Source organism: Elaeis guineensis, chromosome 6 (genome assembly GCF_000442705.2).
Source record: "Elaeis guineensis isolate ETL-2024a chromosome 6, EG11, whole genome shotgun sequence".
Lineage (NCBI taxonomy): Eukaryota > Viridiplantae > Streptophyta > Magnoliopsida > Arecales > Arecaceae > Elaeis > Elaeis guineensis.
In genome coordinates this window covers 78,315,097-78,321,455 of record NC_025998.2, presented here as the reverse complement: position 1 = coordinate 78,321,455, position 6,359 = coordinate 78,315,097, and positions in this window count along the sequence as shown.

Sequence of the window (6,359 nt, the reverse complement as noted above, 5' to 3'; positions counted from 1 at the left end):
AAAATGGCCGAGAGAAGCTCGGCCACATTCTCGAACTCCTCCCAGGTACAAGCATGTCCAGACTCCTCCTCGAGCATGCAGACAGGGAAGCCCGGATCATCGGGCTCGATGGGGCTCTCCCCCAGGAAGATTCTGCAACTATGCCGCCCTCAACGCGTCGAAAACTCAGGTGCTGATGGAGGTCAGAGAGCAGCTCCCTAGGCCAGAGAGGATGCGCACGCACATCGAGAAGTGCAATCCTAACAAGTTTTGCCTCTACCATCGTGACCACGGCCACGACATGGAGGAATGCATCCAGCTCTGAGACGAGATCGAGGAGCTCATCCGACGAGGTCGACTTGATAGGTTCATTCGATGCCGGCCTAAAGGTAGAGACGATCGGCCAAGGGCCCTGCCGCAGCCTGAGCCGCGAAGGAGGGAAGAGCAGCCCAGAGATCGACCTCCAATCAAGATCATCAACTCCATCTTTGGAGGACCTCGACAGGAAGCAGACCTTCCACGGCACTAGGGTTTGAAAACTTGTAAATGTATAACGAACGACTCTACTTTAAATCAAGATTCCTTTCAGATCTGCACATCTTTTCCTTTTTGGCACGGACTTGTAACGATAGGGGATGACCCCTTCGGGCAATAAAAACAAACCCTAATATGAGCAAAGTCAAAGGCCCGGTTCCTCTTAGACCGGATGGGGGGAGAGGCCCCGCAACGCCCACATGCGCCCCCACAGCCATGTTAGGGACAGGAGGAGAACCTCACCCTAACATGAGCAAAGTTGAAGGCCCGATTCCTCTTAGATCGGATGGAGGGAGAGGCCCCGCAATGCCCACATGTGCCCCCACAGCCATGTTAGGGACAGGAGGAGAACCTCGCCCTAACATGAGCAAAGTCGAAGGCCCGATTTCTCTTAGATCGGATGGGGGGAGAGGCCAAAGAGTGCCCACATGTGCCCCCACAGCCATGTTAGGGACAGGAGGAGAACCTCGCCCTAACATGAGCAAAGTCGAAGGCCCAATTCTCTTTAGACTGGATGGGGGGAGAGGCCCTGCAACGCCCACATGTGCCCCCATAGCCATGTTAGGGATAGGAGGAGAACTTCGCCCTAACATGAGCAAAGTTGAAGGCCCGGTTACACTCAGACCGGATGGAGGGAGAAGCCCCACAGCATCCATATGCGCCCCCATAGCCCTGTTAACGACAAGAGGAGGACCTCGTCCTAACCTGAGCTAAAATCAACTATGTCAGAAATAGGAAAAGAACCCCATCCTAACGCCAGTCGGGATCTGATCGTTTAAGACCAGATAGGAAGAAGGGAACCTTCCCAGTGACCCCTTCGCGCTCCCGCGACCCCACCAAGAGCAAAGGGAAAACCCTCACTCGAAAAAAGAAAAGGAAAAAGGGGAGGGGAGTTAAGAAGGAAAGCGACGGACTGCATCAGCGACGAATGGGAAACAAATTGCATCAAAGATGCAAGGAACCTCATCTCGGCAAGGATTGGAGTTCTTATCAAAATCCCTGACCTTCAAGAAAGCCCTCAACGCAAGCCCGAGATAAGGCGACTTCCTCAGGGTGACGAGAAGCTCGGACCTCCGAGCTTGAACTCTAAAAATGGGGCGTCAGACCTGAGTGATCCCGGACAAATCAGCGGCCATAAACAGAAGGGCGGGCCAATGCGACGGTGATCAGATACTCCCGAGCGGCATCAATATCGGACAATGCAAAAGCCGAAAGAAGCTCAGCAGATGACAATTCAACACATGAGTAAAGGAGGTAATGAAAAATTCTCTTTGCATTAATTAAGTATATATTACAGAGCCCTTGAGGCTGAAGAAGAAAGATGACAAGACAAGCAAGCCGATGCGGCGACGACCAAGAACCTCAAGACAACATCGGCATCAAAAAGGAAAAGAAAAGCTACAACACCAACAAACAAACAAGCGGCAAAAGGAAACATATAGAAGGATGAAAGACAAAAAGAGCCCTAAGGGGGCCCGACTTCCTCCGACCTCGAACTTTCGGCTTCGACCCTCGTCAGAGAATACCTTAAACTTTTGACTTCTGCTTCCAATTCCCTCTCTCTCATTAGTATCTCCATGTATCTTCGATGAAATCACTGGCTTTCGTTCTCCGTCTCTCGACATCTTTTTCTCAGGACCTCGGATTTTGCCTCCGCATCCTTGACGGCCTGCTGCTCGCATACCAGCTGGATCTTCAATTGCTGCAGCTCGGCCTTCTCCTCCCCAAGGACGACAGATAGCTCTTCTATGGTTCTTCTCAGGGATTGGAGTTCACTGGAATCCAGAGCGGGAGTAAGCTGAGCCCCTCCAGCTAGCTACCTCTGAAGGTGGCAACCTCGTTGGTCGCCATCCTGAGCTTCCCCCTGTATTCGTCCACCTGCCTGCACCAGCCGGCCCGGTATGCATCATAGCTCACCTCGGCATCCTGGAGCTGCTGCTGAAGGTTGGAGACCTTCTTTGACCATTCCCGATCACTGTCGGCCCGAGTCGGAAGTCGGGATGAGCTTCCTTCCAACTGGCCAATCCTCTCCTGCACGGCCGACAGCTCCACTCTGAGGGAACTGATCTTGGCAGCTTGAACCCAAGATCGATCGCTGGTGCGCTTCTTGTGTTCCTCAAGCTCCTTCTCGAAGTTTGCTTTCCTTCGGTTGTACTCCATGATCCCCTTCACATGGAGGTTCCGAAAGCGGGTGGCCTCCGTGGTGGCTTCAGAGTGGCTCTCCCTCAACCTGCAAAGTTTGCCATCCATCTTCTTCGACCTCTTTGTCAAATGATGAACTTCCTTCTTCAGATATCGGATCACGAACTTCAGCGGAATTCCCTGTGGTAGGGGAAGCACTTCGGCAGGACACTGCCATCGGGAGGCAAAAGCGTCAAGGCACATCTCATTGAAAAAAAAAAAAAAAGAGAGAGGGGGAGCAGAGTGGAGAAGCCCTCCAAAAGGAGAAACCCGATTTTATTGAATAAATATTTCTTAAGGACAAGAGGAAAAAAAATTATAATAAAGGAAAAATACAAGGTCAGAGGTCTCAGACCTCAGAGGTAGGGTTGGAGAGCTCGGTGTTCCTGGAAGGGGAGCCGCGGTGGCAGTAGCAGTGGGAGAGGGACCAGCTTCGTCTTTAGACGCCTCGCCCAGGAAGCTGAGGTCGAGCTCAGGAAATTTTTGGACTACCTTCTCTTGACAGAGCTCGAATCCTTTGATGAATGCTTCTTGGCCAAACTTGACGTTCAGGTCCCTCATCTCCGCAAAGGCCTTGAACTCCTCCACTGCAAGAACCCGAGCCTCCGAGATCAGGATCGAGATTTGCTCTGCCAAATTTGCGACCTCGACCTCCGCCTTCCTCACCGTCTCCTCTGAGGTCTGCTTTTCTTTCTCCAGGGCCTACTTTTCTCTCTCCAAAGCCTTTTGGAGGGTGACTACCTCGGCAGCCTTCTCTTTGAGGCGAGCGACTTCGGCCCGGTGACTCTCTTCCGCCTGGATGGCATCCCTCCTCGCCCGGTTCGTTGCCTCGATATTGGCAAGGAGCTGGTGCCCAATCTGCAAGGGCGGCTAGGAGGTCAGAATGGAGGTCGAGAAGCTAATTAAATGAAGATCTGTTCACCTCGAGAAAGGATCCTAGGGAGTCCCAATCCTGCTGTTCAGGATCGACGCGATCAATCCTCTCGACGACCTCAGGCAGGATGCAGCCATCAATCAACCGCTTTATCAAGTCCCTGTCATTGAAGGGATTCTCCCCCAGCTCTTCTTCGAAACCATGGGACTCTTCGATGGCGGCCCGGTGGCTACTCACCCTATGGGCCACCGACTTTCTTCTCCTCTCCCTCTCGACCTCGGGCACCTCTGTAGAACGGACCCCCAGAATGGGAACCTCAGTGGGGGGACTCCTGGAAGAAGCCTGGGGAGCAGGAGGTTCGGCGTCCGAAGGAACTTCGACTGTGAAGGCCGCCTGGGCAGGCATGGCCGAGCTCGTCTCCTCCGTCCTAGCCTTCTTCACCGATCTGGAGGTCGCGGCACCTTTTCTTTTGTGGGCCTTGAGACCCCTGATGAGCATCCGTACTGCTTCGGCATCCATCCCTAAAAAAAAAAAAAGAGAGAAGAGAAGGAGAGAAAAAAGAAGAAAGATTAGTGACGGGGTAAAAAAGGAAGAAGTGGCACGCAAAAAAAAGGTTGGGAGGGGAAGGAGCCGAATAACCAAGAAGCTTCCGGGCGGCCTGAAGATCGTCCTCCCCCAAACTAGGAGCCCGACGGACAGAGTCCCTCAGGGAGCCCCAAGGGGGCAGTCCCAGCCTCGAGGTCGGACAGTGGACGAAGAGGTACTTCTCCTTCCAGTTATGGATTGAAGAGGGGGCTCCTTTCAGCAACTCCTTCTTGCCAAACTGGGGAGAGAAATACCACCAGTCCTTTACCGAGGGGTGATGCTTGAAGGTGTAGAAGTGCCTAAACAAAGAAAGAGATGGCTGAACTTTGACTACATGACAAAGGAAGAGGAACCCTATCAAAAACCTAAAGGAATTCGGTGCTACTGAAGCTAAAGAAATATCCAAGAAATGGAAAAGGGCGACGATGAAGGGCGGAAGCGGAAGCCGGAGTCCGGCACGAAAAGCCTCCTGATACAGGCAGAAACGATCGGGTGGGGGGGTGCTAGCCCGGTTGGAGGGATCAGGAAGCTCCAGATCATACTCCGGAGGAACTCCATACTGAACCCTTATCAGTAGAAGTTCGTCCAGAGTCAGAGAGCAGGGAATGGCACCCAGTGCAAAAATAGGGCGAGGACCAGCCCCAGATGTGGGTTCGTCTACAGTGTGGGGATTCTGGGAGGCTGAGGCGGACGAACTCCCGGAACCACTAGAGGCGGAGGTGCTGGAAGACATTTCAAATAAGGGCCCTAAAGATCCTGAAGAAATTAGGAGGGACAAGGGGTGAAAGGTCTGCGGGGGACCAAACCAGAGGAATGCGACAGAAGAAAAATAAAGGAGAAAAGGACCCTAAATGGCAAGAAGAAGAATGAAAGTTTCGGGACTAACCTAGATCACTCTGAAGGATGCAGAGGGGCGAGGATAGGGATGACTCGAAGAATGCTTAGGGCCAAGGTGGACGCCAAAGAGGGTCAGAGCTCTCGGAGGGAAGGCAGACACGGAACTCTCAGGCAGAATGAAACTCCTGAAGGCGGAAAGGCGGGTTTAAATAGACCCTGGGATCCAGTGCTATAATGATCACGGATCTCCCTAGGCTGACCCACGCTCGCCATGTATCCCACTCACCACCGCAGGCGGCTAAAAGTGGCTGACAGCTGACAGAGCCATTACTGCGCCGTGCCTGGGCCAACGTACTAGCGAGAATTTTGAAAGGTCCCTTCGGATCGCCCCGATTTGAAAAGACTCCAGCACGCGCGTATTTAATGCCAGAATATCTGAGGGCAATCGTGCACGGGATTCAAGGAGACAACTTTGGCTGCGAAAATTTCTCTATACTTCTTTCATTCAAAATTCGAACTCGAAAGTAGGGGGACTGGTGTTGGATATAAAATACCCCCCAGTCGAAGTTCGTGACGGGAATGACCCTTCAGGGATTCTACTGACTTCTGACCTTCGGCGACATCTCTCCGAACCCCTCTGGCGGCCGAGCCTCCGCAACACTCCCAGGTTTTGCCGACGGACAAGCCCCCGCCAGCGTCGATCGGATTCTTCGAAACGTCCGGACTCCTATGGGAGCCAGACTCTGCCCTGACTTCAATTACAGGACGACTCTGCCCAGACTCCTACGAGAGCCGGACTCCGCCCACGACTTCACTTACAGGTAGACTTCGTCCGGACTCCGATAGGAGCCGGACATCGCCCTCAACTTCAATTGCAGGTAGACTTCTCCTGGACTCCCACGGGAGCTGGACTCCGCCCCGACTTCAATTACAGGAAGACTCCGCCCGGACTCCTATGGGAGCCGGACTCCGCCCATGACTTCACTTACAGGTAGACTTCGTCCGGACTCCTACGGGAGCGGGACTCCGCCCCGACTTCAATTACAGGAAGACTCCATCCGGACTCCTACGGGAGCCGGACTCCGCCCATGACTTCACTTATAGGTAGACTTCGTCCGGACTCCTGCGGGAGCCGGACTTCACCCCCAACTTCAATTGCAGGTAGACTTCGCTCGAACTCCTACGGGAGTCGGATCTCGTCCCCGACTCCAGCTGCAGGGAGACTTCGCTCGGACTCTTACGGGAGCCGGACTCCACCCCGACTTCAATTACAGGAAGACTCCGTCCGGACTCCTACGGGAGCCAGACTCCGCCCACGACCTCACTTACAGGTAGACTTCGTCCAAACTCCTACGGGAGCCGGACTTCG